This window comes from Vombatus ursinus, unplaced genomic scaffold (assembly GCF_900497805.2).
Source record: "Vombatus ursinus unplaced genomic scaffold, bare-nosed wombat genome assembly UNPS02014810.1, whole genome shotgun sequence".
NCBI lineage: Eukaryota > Metazoa > Chordata > Mammalia > Diprotodontia > Vombatidae > Vombatus > Vombatus ursinus.
Window position 1 is genome coordinate 30004902 of NW_020954588.1, and position 19531 is coordinate 30024432.

Here is a 19531-nt window from a genome sequence, read left to right on the forward strand (position 1 = left end):
CACACACACACACACACACACACACACACACACACACACACACACACACCACCCTCATATACACACTCACATCCCTACTCTACTGACCCCTAAAGCTGTACCAAAAAATGATGGCACCTCTGGCTTAGGGACTGCAATCCTGGATGGCCAGTCCGCTACAAACCCTTCTGAAGTGCGTGGTACCAAGGCCATCACTGGGATGGCTTGCCAGCCTGACCCACGCCCCAGCCTCACTGAACCATGCTCCATCCGTCTCCTTCGGGTGTCAATAAAAAAATACAAAGTGTTGATCTAAAATTTGAGCTGCCTAAGTTTCATGGGCCAAAACTTTTGGTTGGAACTAGGGGTGTCCCTCTGGGAAAAAGTGCTGATAAAAATCCATTGTTCTTACCGCTTTCTCATACCCTCCCATCCCTGAAATTCCCATTCACTTACTTTGTATTTACATGTATGTGTACAGTGGAATGGAAGCCCCTTGAGGGCAAAGCCTGCTTCATTTTTGTCTTTATATCTCCAGTACAGTGCCTGGCACACAGTAGGTGCTTAATAAGTGTTTATCCTTCTTCCTTCTGCTTTATCACGCACCTGCTAGGGACAGACCACTGGGCTAGGTGGGTGGGCAACAAAGAAATATATCAGACCCCAAGCCCCACAGCCTGCAGAAAATCTCGGATCAAGCTATCTTTGGAGTCAATCAATCCACAAGGGTTGTAACTGTTAATATAATAAATTCTTAGACCAAGAGAAAGAAGAGCAGGAAGTTGAGGTCAGGATTCCAGTGGTCTGATGATGATACCACCAAATCTCTTGGGAGTTGGTTGGAAAACCAGGGGTTAGCAGGGTGGGGGAAGGAGATGATGGTTTCTTTCCACTGGCTCAGCCCACAAAATTCTATTTATAAAGCTGATTACTCTTCATAACCTAATACCTTTACCCACTCCAAACATTCATCTGAATACCGGCGCCCGCAGGGTTACAAAGGACGGGAATGGGTAATGCACTTACCCGGCCTCCTCCAGAGGTTACTTCTCAGTCCAGATGGTCTTTCTAAGTGGATTAGGTCTGTCCCTGGTTCCTTTCCATCCTGAGCCCCGCCACCACCTCCAGCTCAGCCTCTCACCTCTCTGGGATGTTGTGAGACAGATAAGATCTGTGGGGTCAGAAAAGAGCCGGCATGAGCTCTGAGTTCTTGCTTTAAACCAGGGGCCTGCCTCCAATTCCTTGCTTAGTCATCAGTATCCAGTATCTAAAGAGAACAATGGTATTTGGGTAGAGCACCCAAATTTGAGAGGTCTACTCCCGCCAGTAAGCATGAGCCCCCGACCTGGGGAGGTGGGAGGGGAGGACAGGCTTGGGTGGGATGGCTCTTCAGGGTAGGGCTAGGTGACCTCTGAGAGTCGATGCAGTTAGGTATCCTCATTCATTTACATTTCAGATTCTCACAAAGTCAAAAATGGCCCATCTTCCCCTCCCCACAAAGTTCAATTCTTCATTTATGAAGCACCTACTATGTGCTTATGAGAGACAGCAAGGTATAGGCGATAGAGGGCCGGCTGTGGGAGTCAGAAAGACTTGCGTTCAAGTCCTGCTTCTGACATATGCTGGCTTAGTAATCCTGCAGGAATGGCTTAAATTCTCAGTGGAAGTCCCCACCTGGAGTCCAAAATCAGGGATATCTGGCTAGAAAACAAACCACCCTAGACTTCAGGGGACATAGAGATTAAAAACAAAGGAGAATTTATGCCATTTGGAGAATTCATTTTCATTCTTCCTTCTGTCAGTCCTCAAATAAACAAAGACCCAACCACACAGCCAGTAGTAGATTCAGACCTGTAGGCAGCTCACAGTGGCTGGAAGCCACCGAGAAGGACCCCAGGGCTTTTTCTGCCTGAACTTAATGGGCTGGCCAGCCAGTCTTGGTACATCTGCAGAAGAGCCCCGCCCCCCATAGCTTCTGTATCACACACGTTCACAGATTTACAGCTGGAAGTGCCTTGGGGTTCATCCTCTCCTTTCCAGATGAGGAAGGGTAAGAGATCTGCCTGAGGTCACATAAGCAGTAAAATCTCAGAGGCAGGATGTGAAACCAGCTGTGGTTCCAGAGCCGGGGTTGTTTCCATTGGACCACACAGATGTTTTCCTTTCATTCGACACTTCAGTCAACAAGCATATATTAAGCACCTACTATATGCCAGGCACTGGTGAAGAGCTGGGTATACAAAAAAAGGTAAAAGACAGTCCTGCTGTCCAGGGGCTTGCAGTCCACAGGGGAAGAGAACATGCAAATGGCTATGGACAATTAAGCTACAATCAGGATAAATTGGAAATAATCAACAGAGGGAGGAAATCAGGTTAAGGGGGATCAGGAAAGGCTTCCTGTAGAAGGCAGGATTTTAGCTGGAACTTGAAGGAATCCAGGGAAACCAGAAGAAGGAGATGATGAGAGAGGATTCCCAGCTTGGGGGACATCCAGAGACAGTGCAAGGAGACTGGAGATGGAGTGGGCAGGAGGCCAGTGTCGCCGGACTGAAGAGGGAGGGAAGAAGGGAAGGAGAGGCAAAAATGGTTGGGGGGAGGCAGGTTATGAAGGATTAAATTAAATTAATTAAATTAAAAGGATTTTATGTCTGCTTCTGGAGGTGATAGGGAGCCAGTGAAGTTTATAGAGTAAGGGGGTGACACGGTAGGACCATGGAAGATCCCCTTTCACAGCTAAATGGGCTGAGGAGAGGTCGGAGGCTGGCAGACTCTTTGGCCAGCGATTGCCACGGTTCGGTGCGAGGTGACGAGGGCCTGCACTGGAGAGGCGGCAGCATCAGAGGAGAGAGAAGGGGGCATCTGGATGGGAAAAACTGGAGACTGGAGAAATGTTATGAAAGGAAAATCGACAAATCTTAGCAATAGACTGGACGTGGCAGGTGAGAAAAAGTGAGTCTAGGAGCAGCAGGATGGGGGCACCCTCAACAGTAACAGGAGTTAGGAAGAGGGGAAAGTTGGGGGTAGGAAGAGAGTTCAGCTTTGGTCTTAAGATGTCTTCAGGAGATCCAGTTCAAGCTGTCCAGTCGACAGGTGGAGACCAGAGACTCTGGTCAGTAAGGAGGTTAAGCCTGGATAAGTGGATCATTAGCATAGATATGATCATTGAATCCATAGGTGCAGATGAGATCAACAAATGAATAGTGTGGAGGGAGGAGAGAAGAGGGCCCAGGACAGAACGAGGATTGAGAAAAGGCCATCTGATCTGGCAATTGAGAGATCGTCGGAACTTTGGACAAAGAAGTTTGGGCCGAATGAGCTCAACACATGTCTTAAGATTTAAAAATAATTTTTGTCATGATAATGCTGTGAGGTAGGCAGTACAGGTAGCCCCACTTTACAGATGAGGAAACTGAGGCACAGGGGAGTTAAATGACAATAGCTTCCAATCATGCAGCTAGGATTGGTCTCCTGATTCAAAGGGCTAGGGGGGTTCTTTTCACAAATACAATATCCCAACAGATCTGGGACCGTAGACTAGGGTGAGTCTTTGTTCCTAGCTTATGAAATTCCTCTTCCGTATCTTTTCTCTAGATCCAACGTAAAGGATTTACCCAACATAATAGGGGACATATCTCTGGTTCTTTGAATGTTTCATGGATACCGATGCCCCACCCACAGGATTCGGCTGGTTGTTATCCTTCTCTTTGAATTCCCATCCCCTTTGCCAGCCATGGATGTCGAGATTAACTCCTTGTCAACAAGGTTAATTTTAAGGAGGCCCATATCCTGGTACCGATGTTTTCTCTCTGATACTCCACCTGGGTCTTTAGGCCACCTAATCATTTTAATGACGAGTGGTAGTTTTAGAACCGAGAGAAAGAAAGGAAGACAGAATTCTTACAATTATCTTACACATCAGACTTTGATCACTGATATCGGAGGCAAAGATTCTTTTTTTTTTTTCCCAATCAGCAGCTTTCTTTTTTTATCTTAGCTGCACTGATTTTATTAGTTTAAAAAAAAAAAAAGGCTTTCCAATTTTATATACTCAAATATACAGGAGGAAGCTGAGACCCAGAGAAATAAATAATGTGAGTTGCTCCAAGTCTCACACATTATAAGGCCCAGAGGTGGGTTTTAAACCAAGGTCCTCTGACTCCAAGCCCAGGAGTTAAAGTTACCTTACCACAGGTAAAGGCAGGTCAAAGAAATAAATCAATGTTATCTTTACTTGTGGTTTGGCCACCAGTGGCATGTGGAGCATAGCATTCATCCCAAGGAACAAAAAAAGAGGGTTTCAATACCTGAGGCCCTCTCTAAGATCCCTCCCAGCCATAGCCCTAGGATTCTATGATCCTTTTGAGACCCTTCCCAGGGACCTCCAAGCTCTCTTCAGCAGATTCTCCATCATTGGATTTCCACAGAGGTCATTCTAGAGACACCTTGTGTTTCCTCACCGGTTACTGTTTTCCTTAAAACACCCATTTTTCTTTCTTTCTTTCTTTCTTTCTTTCTTTCTTTTTTTGCTTAGCTTCCCTTGAAAGTTCAGAACCAACTCAAAGTTTTTGTGGTCTATGTTACTCAAATAATAAGTGGCCTCTTTGGGAAGATAAACTTTGTTTTATCTTTTAATGATACATGTGCGTGTGTGTGCGAGTGTGTGTGTGTGTGTTTTCAAATGCAAAAGATTATAAACTCAGAGCTGAGAGAGGCCTTAAAGATAATCTAGTCTAACCAGAGCTCTTTTTGCAGCTGAGAAAACAAATACTTGCACAAAATCACACAGATGATAACAAGTGGGAGAGTCAGAGTCCCAGGACTTGAATTTGGGTCCTCTGACTTTAAATCCAAAGCTATTTTCATTGCAATATATTACCACACTGGAATTTTTCTTTTGGGAAGATTTTCCTTTTGAATGAAGACAAGGCAAAACCAAAAACAAAAGATTAAATAAAACTCTAACTCAATCCAATACATAAAAATCCAGACAATGAAACAGAATGACACAGAGACCATCTGTTATTTACCAACTTTAAACGAAACTATGGCGGTGTGCATTATCTTTAACAAGGAAATGCCAAGGCGATAAGTCTGGTTGGTGCTAAAAGGAGTTTAAAGAAAGCTGACCAAGCAAAGTCACCCCAAGGGCGCTGACGGATAAAACTGGAAGAAGGAAAACAAAGGATCCGACGACCAATTACTCTGACCGTCCCGCTGGTGCTGATGTGCTTTTTGAGAAAGATGAAATGGTCCTAAAGAACACAAGGCCGTGGCTTTCCCCATTCTGCACCCTGGCGATGCAGGGGTGGGCACTTTCTGTCCCCAGGCCTCATTCTCCCCCTCTGTAAAATGAGGGCGTTGGGACAGGTGGCCTTTTAGGTCCCCTCATGGTCCAGCTCTAAGAACCTTGGCTCCTATGACCCCAAAAGAGCTGAGAGCCCCCCCAATAACCCGCATAATGGAAAATAAGCAAGACTAATATGCAAGAAGGGTATAGCAAGGCTTTCATTCCTCTGGGGTCTTATCAAGGAACTGACTGAAAGATGAGTGAATTTGCGACCTCCCCGTGCTTACTATCCAACTATCCAAAAAGAGAGTTTTCTCTGGGAAGCAATACGCCACCCTCGGGAGTCTCTTCTGACAAGATGTCTCCCATACACTTGAAGTGGAGAGAGTGCTACAGTCCAAAGACTCCAGTTCGGACAGCTGACTCTCACTAAGGGTGTGAATTCTGGCAAGTCACTTGATCTGAGCCTCAACTTTCTCATGTGTAAAATGGAGAAAATCAGAAAATGCTATCCACACCCAGAAAAAGACCTGTGGAGTCTGAATGCAGATCAAAGCATACTATTTGCTCTTTCTCTCTTTTTTGTTTCTTCTTTCTTGTGGTTCCTCCCATTGGTTCCAATTCTTCTTTACAACATGACTTCCATGAAAATAGGTCTAATATGAATGTATATGTAGAGCTTATATCAAATTGCACACCATCTTGGGGTAGGGAGAGATGGGGAGAAAATTTCAAATTTAAAATCTTATGGAAGTAAATGTTAAAATTAAAAATAAATAATTTTTTTTAAATGGGGATAATCATTCTTGCCCAATCAATTTCACAAGGAAAGTGCTTTGAAAACTTTGTAATTTATAAAATAAATGTAAACTATCACCAACGATCTGGGTATCTCTCCTTCCTAATCTCTTAAAACCTTCAGTGGGGGCAGCTAGGTGGCGCAGTGGACAGAGCACCGGCCCTGGAGTCAGGAGGACCTGAGTTCAAATTCGGCCTCAGACACATAACACTTACTAGCTGTGTGACCCTGGGCAAGTCACTTAACCCAGACTGCCTAGCCAAACAAAACAAAACAAAACCCTTTAGTGTCAGGCTGTGGTCCTGACTTCAACCCCTTACACCCTCACACAAGAGCTGGTGTTAATTCTAACACTCTGTCTCACGGTCACTTGTTTTCACGTGGCCACAAAATGATGCAGACTTCTACGAGCTGACTTTGAAAACTGCCCTGCCTATGAAGATCCCCACCACTGTTCACTCCTGTTTTTAGGAGTCAGATAAGCCAAGGGCTCTCTCATTACCTTACAGCCACACCTTGTGGAGAAAAGTTTCCACCACATGTTCACTCATAATATGACCCGTCATTTAATAAAACCTGGACTCAGGAAATTCATTCATTCATTCATTATTCATCCATTCATTCAGTATTTAAGTGCCTACTCAGAGGGCAGCTTGGTGGTGCAGTGGATAGAACGCCACGCCTACAGTCAGGAAGACCTAAGTTCAAATCTGGCCTCAGATACTTCCTAGCCATGTGACTCTGGGCAAGTCACTTCACCCTGTGTGCCTCAGTTTTCTCATCTGTAAAATGAGCCAGAGAAGGACACGGCAAACCACTGCAGAATCTTTGCCGAGAAAACCCCAAATGGGGTCATGAAGAGTCGGACATGACTAAAAGGAGTGAACAACAATTCTGTGTAAGGCATCGTGCCTGCAGACTGATACAAATATTAAAGACTGAAAATTGGTCAAAAAGCAAAGTACCCTCAAAGACTTTGCTTCTGCTGGGGGAGAGACAGCATGTACACAGGTAAGTTAAGACAAGATAACTGGAGGAAGGAGGGAGGGTTTTTGCTCTCCACTAAGTTAGAGGGTCTAAAATGAAGTACATTTCTGAGAAGGATAACGGCTTCCTCCCCTGTACCCACACGCCAGAGCTCAGAGCTTCCCCTACCTGTTGGTTGCCTGTTCCATCAGAGCCTGGAACGCCGAATGCCTGAGCTCACCTAAACAGCACACCTCTTCAAGGAGGGCTATGAGGTGTGATGCGAGTGCCGGGTGCGAGTTTCATCGACTAAGGGGAGCTATCCGAGGGTCAGGAGGGCCCCTCAACCATCCCCATGTAGGAAGGCAGGTACCGTGGCCTCACCACTCACTGGCTCTGCCAACCAGTGAAGAGATCTGGCTGGCCAGGGGGTTAATCCTGAAGGATTTCCTCCTAAGAACATAAGTACAAATCCTGACTGTCTCAGCTGTGATAGTCTTGTTTTAAATCTGAAAACCCGGAAGTGTTTTAAAAAGGAAAAAAATGAAACCCACAAGTTTTTGAGTGTGAAGATAAAGTTTGTACTTTCCTCCTGGGGAAGAGAAACAGACAGAAGGGTGCTGGATGTCCCAGTGGTCTCAGTCACAATAGGAAAAAATCCCTCTATAAAGTCTACATTCCAGCCAAACCGGAGGAATCAGCCGCAACCTCAATTAGACATCCCAGGTGCCCCCACGCCTGGCCCAGCCTCCCTCCTGATCTCTGCCTTTTAGAATCCCCATCCACTTTCAAGGCTTAGCTCAGGCGCCATCTCCTGCAGGAAGCCACCTGTGATCACCCCCCAAAGTTAGCGCTGCCTTCCTCCTCCAGCAGAGGCTCGAAATGTACACAATGTAGGGTGGGCAGGAAGGGAGTGCCAAGCCACAGCTAAGCACAAACCCCCTTCCACCTTCCTTCCTGGCCTTTCCTCTCCTCTCGCTAACTCCAGTCCAATTGATCATTGGCCCCGAGAAGGGGGTGCTGAGCCCCATGAATGCCGTTCATTCAGCATTTACCGAGAGCCTGCTATGCACCAAGTACTGTGGAACCCACAGAGGAAGAAAAGAAAGCCCCCGAAATCAAGGTTTTACTACCTAGCAAGGAGATTACAAAAAGTGGAGTGTGACAAATAGATAAGAGAGGTCCACGTGGGGCAGATCACTCACGTCCAGAGCCGATGGGGGTTGGAGGAGGGAAGAAATCAAGGCAGACTTCATGAAGGAGGTGGTGTTTGATCTGGGCCTAGAAGAATGTATAAGACCACAGAGATAAATTTCAAAGTCCCATAGATCTGTACTAAAAGACAGGAAAGACTGAAATGGCATCAGTTGGGAAAACTGGGTCCCATCCCGGCCAAGCTCTACCTGTTCAGATGAAAAAAGATCCTTCCCTTCTTGGATAAAAGGAAACACCCCATATTTTCCCATATTCTAAGGATCAGGCAGTGTGCTTTCGCTTCTAACCCTGAATCCAGAACATTTCGGGGAGAGTAGGGAAACAAGATTTTTGAATCTTGTTGAAAATACACAGTTAAGGGGGGCAGCTAGGTGGTACAGTGGATAGAGGACTGGCCCTGGAGCCAGGAGGACCTGAGTTCAAATCCAGCCTTAGACACTTACGAGCTGGCTGTATGACCCTGGGCAAGTCACTTAACCCCTACTGCCTCAAAAAAGAAAAAAAAAACAAAATACACAGCTGGGAAAAGTAGAAGAGAATAGGGTGCAGGGAAAGACACAATTAACAATCTTAACTATGAACACGAACACCTATAAAAAGCTCTTAAACTATACATACCCTTGTTATTCAGTCATTTTTCAATTGTGTCTAACTCTTCATGACCCCATCTGGGGTGTTCTTGGTAAAGACAATGGAGTGATTTATCATTGTCTTCTCCAGCTCATTTTACAGGTGAGGAAACTGAGGCAAACAGGGTAAAGTGACTTGCCCAGGGTCACACAGGTAAGTGTCTGAGGCCAGATTTGAACTCGAGATGAGTCTTTCTGAGTCCAAGCCCAGCGCTCTGTGCACTATGGCGCCACCTAGCTGCCCTTATGGTATAGTAGTGTTTCCTTATATTCACAGACCTCACTCTGTTCAGCCATTTTTTAACAGATGGGCCTCCTCTGTTTCCAGTTTTTTGCTACCAGGAAGTAACGCTTTTAAAGCTCCAAAGTGTTTTTACTTCTATTATCTCATTAGTCTTTTCTTTAGGTTTGCCAGTACTAAGGATTCAATATATGCTTGCAGACTGATTAACCTAACCTAATGCTTGTACATACAGCAGGTGCCTAATAATAAACGGTATTTGAATTAAATTTATCTATTTATTCATTATTTATTGATTGATTACGTGACTCTGTCTTCCTTCTTTATTTGTGCCACAAAGTAGGAGTTCTCAAAGTGTAGTCTGGGGGCCCCCACGGGGCATCTGTGGCCCCAGTGCTTCCGCGTACAGTAAGTGCCTAATAATAAATGGTGTTTGAATTGAATTTATTTATCTATTTTATTTATTGATTACATGACTCTGTTTCCCTTCTTTATTAATATCACAGAGCAGGGATTCTCAAAGTGTGGTCTGGGGCCCCCAGAGCTCCTCAAAACCCTTTCAGGACATTGTGAGGTCAAAATTGTTCCAATAATAATACAAAGGCGTTATTTGCCCTTTTGACTCTCATTCTCTACCAACATGAAGACCAAATTAACATCTCCGCAGAAATGTAATTTTGCTTTACAAGTGGATAAATCTACCGGGGTGGCTGGACTTGCTACTTCGCTTTTATTTTTCCCCATCCGCATCAAAAGGAGACCTTTTATGTGAACGCCTGGTAACAGAAAGAAGAAGTGATGAAATATTCAGTGTCAGATGACTTTCTGGATCTTGTGGTTTATCCTGGAACAAGTGTGCTGACATTTGTATAGATAGTGCAAAAACAATTTGCAATTTACACGTGCAAAAATGAAAACCAAAGGCCACTCTTCTCATTACATCTTGTTTTTCATAAAAATGTTAATTGTTAACATGTGATGGGTTTATTACTGTTATTTTTAGAAGAGTAAAAACTTTTTAAAAAAATGATCAGTTCACCTCAATAGATAAGCAAAGGATATGAATAAACAATTCTCAAAAGCAGAATTATAAAGTATTCACAACTCTATGAAAGAATGCTCCAAATGCAAATGGCAAATCAAAACAAGCCCAAGGTGAGCTTTCACCTCACACCCAACAAAATGGCGAAGATGACAAAAAATGAAAACAGTCAGTATGGAGTGCTGGAGGATGATAGGCACACTAATACATTGTTAGTGGAGCTGAGAGATGGTACAACCGTTTTGGAAAGCGATTTAAAATTAGTTAAAGTGACTAAAACGTCCATGCCCTTTGATCCAGAGACTCCATTACTGGACTTCTAAGAAGCCATCAATAAAAAGAAAGCCCCCCTAAACTTTAAAATGTTTACAACACTACCTTTTGTGACAGCCAAGAACTGGAAACAAAGTCATTGGCCATCAATTGGAGAATGGATAAAAAAACTGTGGTATGTGAACGTAATGGAATATTACTGTGCTAGAAGAAGTGATGTGTGTGATGACCACGGAGAAGAATGGAAAGATCTGGATGAACTGATGCAGAGTGAAGTCAGCAAAGCCAAGAAAACAACATACACAGTAACTACAACAATGTGAATGGAAAGTAAATGTAACAGAATTATAAAGGTCAAGCGGAGACAAAGAGAAGACCCCAACTCACCCCCCTGGGAAGGTGGGAGGTCCACAGGGTTGTAGACTGCATCTTTCATTGTACTGATTGGCTGTGCTAGTATTTCCCTCTTTTTTCTCGTCTTTAAAAACTATTTTTTGGGGCAGCTAGGTGGCCCAGTGGATACAGCACCAGCCCTGAAGTCAGGAGGACCTGAGTTCAAATGCGGCCTCAGACCAAACACTTGACAATTACTAGCTGTGTGATCCTGGGCAAGTCACTTAACCCCAATTGCCTAACAACAAAAAAAAAAAAAACCAACTTTTTTTTATGGGATGGCTCTCTGGGAGGGGGAAAACTATGATATGTAAAACAACAAAAGACATCAATAAAAACTCATTTTTAAAAATGATCAGTTTTAATTTCTAATACAGTAAATAGTGATAGACATAACCCACATAAACAAAAGTTCTTTGGGGTCCTTAATAAGGTTGAAGAGCATCCTGAAGGGGTCCTGAAGACTTAAAAAATTTGAGGACAGAACCAGGAGAAACAGGTAGAACTAAGCTGAATGCTAGAAAAAGAATCCCAGCTCTCCAAAAGTAGAATGGGCAGCCTCAGTGGAGAGGGAGGGAAGGAGGCAGCTCCCTTCCCTGGGAACCTTCAAGCAAAGGCTGCGTGACAGACCACTTGTTGGGCAGCTGCAGAGAAGATGTTTATTCCTGGTTTCCTTTGGAACAGATGGTCACTGAGGTGGCTTCCAGCTCTGAAACTGTGACTACTCTCATCCACCCAGCCCTGGGTCAGTCGTCTCGGTTCCTCATTCCCAAGCGATCCATCCTAGTAAACACAGCTGTGGTGCTGGCGGTGGGAGCAGGAAATGGACGCACTACTTTTACATTATGAACGTTTTCTCCATCACTTTCTTTACTTAGTTTCCTCATCTGTAAAATGGGAATAGTAATAAGCCCTAATTCCAGAGTCATTGTAAGGATAAAATGAAATAATATTTGTAAAGCTCTTTGCAAACCTTAAAGTGTTATAAAGATGCCAGCTATTATTATTATTAATAATTAATTGATAATTCTGAGGCCTGACTTCAGTTCTTCAGTATTACCGGCTCCAGTCATCTCTACCTCTACGCTGACTTGAGCTGCACACCGGCCCCCTTTGGCCCTAACTCTGGACTAGACCCTCCCAAAGATGCTGGACTCTGAAATACCCCGTCCCTCTGACCGCCCATACTTCCTTGACCCCTCCCGATTCTCTCAGTCACTGTTCTCCACTGAAATCCTAAGTAAATCATTATGGTGGCAGACAATAGGGAGGGCTTGACCCTGCTGTCTGCATTGTCAAGATTCGCTTGGCCAAAGAATGGTGGCCAGAATCCCTTGGTGTTCCCCCCGCCCCCGCCCTCCCCATCAGCTGCTGGTCCTAGGTGGGCCCTGGGATTTCTCCAGCTCCTCTCCCCCCCAAGCTGCTGAGCAAAGCTGAAAGGTCATGAAGCCAGGACCCTCCCACTACAAACAGAGGACCTGCCTGGCCGCTCTCAGAAACCTTTCCATCCACTACTCCTGGAGGTCAGCCTTGCCGGCCTGTTCCAAATCTTTTCTCGTCTCAAGCACGAGCCTCCGTTTTCTCTACACCGCTCCTTCCATGTTTTCCAGTGTCTTCACTGAAAATCCCCTCCTGGGCCAGGATGAAGCCCCCTCAGGTCTTACCCAGGACAATCCCTCTTCTTTTGTTTGGTAGTACCCCTTCCTGGCCTTGCTCCATTTATCACCCCCATTCTCATATTCTCTTGAATCTCCTATCTCTCCCTATCCACTGGCCCTTCTAAGAAATAGGCTTCAATATTTTTTTTTTCTTTACGTCCAAAGATTTTTTTTTTAATTTTTAACATGTGTTTTTAAAACTTTGGGTTACAAATTTTCTCCCTTCCTCCCTCCCCACCCACCCTCATTGAAAAGGTAAGCATCTCGATACAGGTTATAGATGTGCAGTCATGCAAAACACTTCCATAGTAGTCCTGTTGTGAAAAACTAAGCATATTTCCCTTCATCCTATCCTACCCCCCATTTATTCTATTCTCTCTTTTGACCCTGTCCCTCCTCAGAAGTGTTTGCTTTTGATTATCCCCTCCCCCAATCTGCCCCCCATCAACCCCCTGCTCTCTTGTCCCCTTCCCCCCTTATTTTCCTGTAGAGTAAGATAGATTTCCATACACCATTGTGTACGTTATTCCCTCCTTAAGCCAAATCCTATGAGAATGAGATTCACTCATTCCCTCTCATTTTCCCCCATTTCCCCTCCACTGTAAAAGCCTTTTCTTGTCTGTTTCATGTGAGATATTTTACCCCATTCTACCTCTCCCTTTCTCCTTCTCCCAGTATAATCCTCTCCCACCCCTTAATTGTATTTTCCAGATATCACTCCTTCATCTTCAACTCACCCTGTGCCCTCTATCTATCTATCTATCTATCTATACATACATATAATTTTTCCCTCCCACTACCCTAATACCGACAAAGGACTCATGAGTTACAAATACCATCTTTCCCTGCAGGAATGTAAACAGTCCAACCTTAGTAAGTCTCTTATGATTTCTCTTTCTTGTTTACCTCTTCCATGTTTCACTTGAGTCTTGTATTTGAAGGTCAAATTTTCTATTCAGCTCTGGTCTTTTTCACAGAAATGCTTGAAAGTCCCCTATTTCATTGAATGACCATTTTTTACCCTGAAGGATTATACTCAGTTTTGCTGGGTAGGTGATTCTAGGTTGTAGTCCTAATTCCTTTGCCCTCTGGACCCTTAATGTAGAAGCTGCTAAATCTTGTGTTATCCTGATTGTGTTTCCACAATACTTGAATTGTTTCCTTCTGGCTGCTTGCAATATCTTCTCCTTGAACTGGGAATTCTGGAATTTGGCTACAACATTCCTAGGAGTTTTCCTTTGGGGCTCTCTTTCGGGAGGTGATTGGTGGATTCTTTTGATTTCTATTTTGCTCTCTGGTTCTAAAATATCAGGGCAGTTTTTCTTGATAATTTCTTGAAAGATGATGTCTCGCCTCTTTTTTTGATCATGGCTTTCAGATAGTCCAATAATTTTTAAGTTCTCTCTCCTGGATATATTTTCCAGGTCAGTTTTTTTTCCAATGAGATATTTCACATTCTCTTCTATTTTTTCATTCCTTTTGATTAGTGTTACAGTGCCTTGATTTCTCAAATTGTCCCCATCTTCCAATTTCTCCATTCTAATTTTTAAGGAAGTATTTTCTTCAGTAAGTTTCTGGACTTCCTTTTCCATTTAGCCAATTTTGCTTTTTAGGGCATTTCTCTCCTCATTGGCTTTTTGGACCTCTTTTGCCATTTGGGTTAGGCTATTTTTAAGGTGTTATTTTCTTCAGTATTTTTTTGGGTCTCCTTTAGCATCACTCTTAGTTTTTCCTCTACTTCTCTTACTTGCTTCTCAAAATCCTTTTTGAGCTCTTCCATGGCCTGGGACCAATTCCTATTTTTCTTGGAGGCCGTGGATGTAGAAGCTTTGGATTTGTTGTCTTCTTCTGGTTGTATGTTTTGATCTTCTTTGTGATCAAAGTAAGATAATATAGTCTGACTCTTTTTGTGCTGCTTACTCATGATTCCAGCCAATTATTTGAGTTATAAACTCTTTGTTAAGGTAGGGATCTGTTTCCAGTGTGGAGAATGTACTGTCCCAAGCTTCAGGGGTTTTGTGCAGCTGTTTTCAGAGATACTTCTAAAGACCTGTAAATTTTCAGTTCTTCCAAGGTGCTATGATCAAGGGCGAGGTGTTTACTCCTTTCCTGGCCTGTGCTCTGGTCTGTGAGCACTCTTTTCTGTCTTGGAACTGTGAGGAGGGTTTCCTCTCCACAGCCACTACAAGCTCTACCACGCCAGCGCTCCTCCTCGCCCCAGGACCACCACCCAGAACTATGACCCAGAACCAAGCACGGGCAAAGCAAGAGAATCCTGCACCAGCGGAGAGATCCCTGCAATCCCCCTCTATCAGCCACTCGATTCCCCCTCAGTCAGTGGGCCGGAAGCTCAGGAGGCAGCCGCCACCCCCGCCGAGCTCGGGGACTGGAGCTGAGACCACCGGCTTCTCTCTCTCCCCACTGACACAGACTTTTCCCACTGACCTTTCAAGTTGTCTTTGGCGTTCGTGGGTTGAGAAGTCTGGAAGCCGCCACAGCTGCCCACGATTCAGTCCTCTGAGGCCTGCTCCAGGGTCCCTGCGGCCTGCGCGCCCACACCAAACTGCGCTCCTCTCCCAGCCTGGCGCAATAGACCGTTCCAATCAACCACCCAGGCTGTCTTGGGCTGGAAATTTGTTTCACTCTGTCTTTTTGTGGGTTCTGCTGCTTCAGGATTCGTTCAGAGTCATTTTTTACAGGTATTTGGAGGGGTTTGGGGGAGAGCTCGAGGCAGTCACTGCTTCCCCTCGGCCATCTTGGCTCCGCCCCCCTCCCCCCGACTCCAATAGGCTCCAGCGTTTAAAAAACAAACCAACCAACCCTGGAGCTTTGACCCCAAGACCTTATCAAGCTGTCGTCCCACCTCCCACCTCCCTTTCACTTCTTGAAAAGAGTCTACACCTAAGGTCTCCACATCCCAAACCATCTACTTTGTTAAGTCCGGTGTTTCCCCAAGACAATGTTAGCTGTCGGAAGACGGGGCCCTTTTCACTCTTGCCTTTAGGCTCCCAGCAACTGATGTGCTGCTGGGCACACAGCAGGCACTTCATAAATGTTCATGGATGAAGGGATCGTTAACAGTCACTCATCAATCACCAAATCGAAAGGCCTTTTCCCAGCCTAAGTCTTCCTCCACTTTGGGGAAACTTTCCCACCCCACCCGCTTCCGGTTCTGGTCGTGCACCTCCAATCCCTCCCCCTCTGCTCCTATAAACAACCACCACTCTGTGTTTCCAAGGATTCCAGCTTTAACTCTTGATCTGACCTTTGGCCCCACTCCCCTGGGCCCACATCTTAAACTCCCATCTCTCTCTCAAACCTGGCTTCTCCTTTCACTGGTACCGACACCTCACTGGCACCACCCTGAGCCCGGTTCTCCGTGTTCAAAACCAAGGTATTCACTTTGATTTTCCTTTTTCTTTCTCCCTCATAATACTAATACACATAGACTTACAATTAGTATGTGTGTATATTATATATTACTCATATCAATATGTTTTATATATCATATATAGATGAACCAAATATACTGTATATATTATATACAATTGTGCATATTACATATCATATATATAGTCTGTGACATACATACCATATACTTTATATAGTATATACACATATTATATATAATATACATTCTATACATATATCATACATTATATACACATCATATATAACTACATATAATAAATACATTCTATGACACACATATGCATTATATATATTAAATTACAACCTATACACATCCTATATATTAAATGACACACATAACATACATTATATATTATATACACATCATATATTACACTACATATAATATATACATTCTATATAATAAATTATACCTAACATACACCATACATTATATACACATCACATACATTACATATAATATATAGTGCTATGACACAATTATATATTACATATACATTGTATATATTAAATTACATAATATACAATTCTATATATTAAATGACACACATAACACATTGTCTATTAGATAGACATCATATCTATTGCATTACATATATACTATATACATCCTATATATTATATGGCACACACACATACACTGTATATTAGATAGACATCGTATATATTACATTACATATATATTATATACAGCCTATATATTATATGGTACACACATATACACTGGGTACTATATTCATTATATATTATATTCAGCATGCAATATATGAGTATGTGCACACATATATATAAACAGATATATATTCATTCATTCTAGCCCAGGCCCTGGAGCTATCACCGAGGGGAGAAACCATTGTGCAGAAGAGGGCCCCCTTCATCACCACTACCAGCAACTGCTAACCCACTGCCGCAGACAGATAGCGAGTCCTGGGCACAGCAGCCCCCTCCAGGCCACCAATCCGTGGTCTAGTCCGGTCCTTACACGACAGCCTAGCTGAAGCAGCTGGTACCACAAGCAACCCCACCCCCTTAAGCACCATCTCCCTTCAGTTCCCAATGGAGATGGTCCAGGACCCTGAGACCTCTGGGGATGCAAAGCTTCCAGCCCAGCGCCCTCTGCCATCCTTCTGGGGAGCAGCCCCTGAGGACGGCTCCTTCCTACGAGGGCTCCAATAAGAAAGTTCAGTCCTTGGCCCGATCAAATGGTCCAACGTCACAAACAGACAGGATTTTGTCACTGCGAATGACGTTACAGCAGAGGCAGGACCCTGTACTCTGCTGCTGCCCCACGGACCATCGAACCCTCCCACCGGACTTACTGCTGAGACATTCCTTATCTCTCCCCTCAGAACAGAAGCTCTGGAGAGCAGCTGTCTGACCTTTCCATCCCTGTCTCTCATGCTTTGTATATTGTAAGTGTTGAAAGTTCTTTACATATAATACCTCATTTGATCCTCCCAACAACCCTGGGAGGTAGGTGCTACTATTTCCTCTGCTTTACAGATGAGGAAACTGAGGCAACCTTGCCCAGGGTCACACAGTAAATGTCTGAGAAAGGATCTGAACTCAGGCATTGACACCAAGTTCAAAGACCTATAGAGAGGCACTAGGGGGCACCAGAGTGCACAGAGCACTGGGCCTGAAGTCAGGGAGACCCGAGTTCAAATCCAGCCTGTAGATCTGGGGCAAGTCACAACCTCTGTATTCCTCAGTTTCCTCAACTGTAAAATGGATGTAATAATAGCAGCACCTACCTTGCAGAGCTTTTGTGAGGATCAAATGAGATAATATTTGTAAAGAGTTTACCAGAGTCCCTGGCAGACAGGAGGTGCTATATAAATACTAGCTATGATTATCATCATCATTACTATTCTATCTCATATAATAATTATTGTGTATATTATTATATAATATATAATATATTAATCATAATTATTATATATTATTAACATGTAATAAATATTCTATTCCTCCCTCCCATCTGATTAGTTACCAAACCCTGTTAATGCTCCCTATACAATAGCCCTTGTACCTTCCTCCTCTGCTCTCCCCAACAGGTCTGGGTTACAACCTGCCTGCCTAAAGCAATAGCTTCCTGACTGGGGTCCCCACTTCCACTCACTTCCCACTGAAGCCAGCTTTCAAACTGATGCCAAGTTTGGTTGGATCATGGAGTGCCAGAAATGGTGCTATGTATGCCAGGGGCTGCAAAGCTAAGTCAGGGCCAAGTTACAAAGGGTTTTAAAGGTCAAACAGAAGTGATGTTTTATCCAGAGATTCTCAAGTCTCTGACTTTATATGGAGAAGGGGAGACCTGAAATGGTGACCGCTGCCAGTAATGAGAAAGAATTCAAGACCTTCTTCTCTCCATGTTTTAAAGCTTAGCTCAACTGTCATCTCTTTATGAAGTCCTCTTTGATCGAACAATCAACCAATCATGCATTGATTTAGTGCTTCCTATGTGCCAGGCACCAAGTTGGGTGCTGGGGACCCAAAGATAAAAGTGAAGCGTTTCCTGCCCTCAAAGAGCTTATGTTCTAGCGGAGGAAACAGCACATATGCATATAAGCATATAGGTGACATGTACAAAGTGAATACAAGGCATTTTGGGGAGGAGTTGTGCCAGCAGCTGGGGAGACCAGTAAAGGCTTAATGAAAAAGGTGGGGCTTGAGCAGAGCTCGGAAGGAAACCAGAGTTTCCAAGAGGCAAAGGGGAGGAGGAAGGGCATTCCAGGCACGAATGACTGTCATCGCAAAGTCTGGCAACGGGAGTATTATGTAGCGCAACAATGGGGGCCGAGTATGAAAAAAAAAATGTAAAAGTCAAACAAAGGAGCTCATGGTTTATTAGAGTTAATAAAGAGCGCTAGACTTTACTGAGCAGGGATTTGACGTGATCAGACCTGTGCTTCTGGAAAAGCAGGGGTTGCAAGAGTTATTAAGTGGTGATTAAGGCCTGAACTAATTAACGGTGGGTATGTGAAGGGAGAAGAGGACATATGCAAGAAATAGAGAAAGAAAAGGCAAGATCTGGCAGCTGGGAATGTGAAGGGAGACAGAGTGAGGCGTCCAGGATGACAATGAAACTGCCACCCTCAATGACTGTAATGGCGCCGGTATATTCAACAACAGTAATAGGCAAGCTTGGAAGAGGGAGGGTTTGAGGGCTGGGGAGTGGGGAAGGATGGCGAGTTCTGCTTTGGACATGTTGAGGTTGAGATGTCTATGGAAAATCCAATTGAAAATATCCAACAGGAGGTTGGTGATGCAGGACTGGGGAGAACGGGAAAGAAGCAAAGACTGGAAAGCCAGGTCTGGTAACCATCTGCCTACAGAAGGTCACTGAACCCACGGGGGGCTGATGAGGCCACCAAGGAAGAGGATGTAGGAGTGGGCTGGAACCAGCTCAAACTCGCTCCGTTGAGCCGACTATTAAATTTTCAGTGCGAGCATTTATAGCTTGAATATCTGCAAACAACCCTAACTAGGACCTGAGTTATTGTTTTGTCCACTGCCTAATATTGAAAGTGATAGAGGAAATGTTAATAATGCCCTTTAAACTTGAAAAGTGTGTGGTGTGCATCCCCACCCCCCAAGAGAGCCGGCTGTTAAACAAT

General features: G+C 44.2%; 1 protein-coding gene across 3 annotated transcripts in view; it reads right to left on the reverse strand.

The window, feature by feature from the left end:
- GPR160 (G protein-coupled receptor 160) overlaps window positions 1-19531 on the reverse strand; it is a 33268-nt gene that overhangs the window by 7785 nt on the left and 5952 nt on the right. For all 3 annotated transcript variants that reach the window (XM_027876157.1, XM_027876155.1, XM_027876156.1), the window contains exon 2: window positions 1006-1150. The gene's annotated coding sequence lies outside the window, so the exon portion shown is untranslated. The remainder of the gene's footprint in view (window positions 1-1005; window positions 1151-19531) is intronic.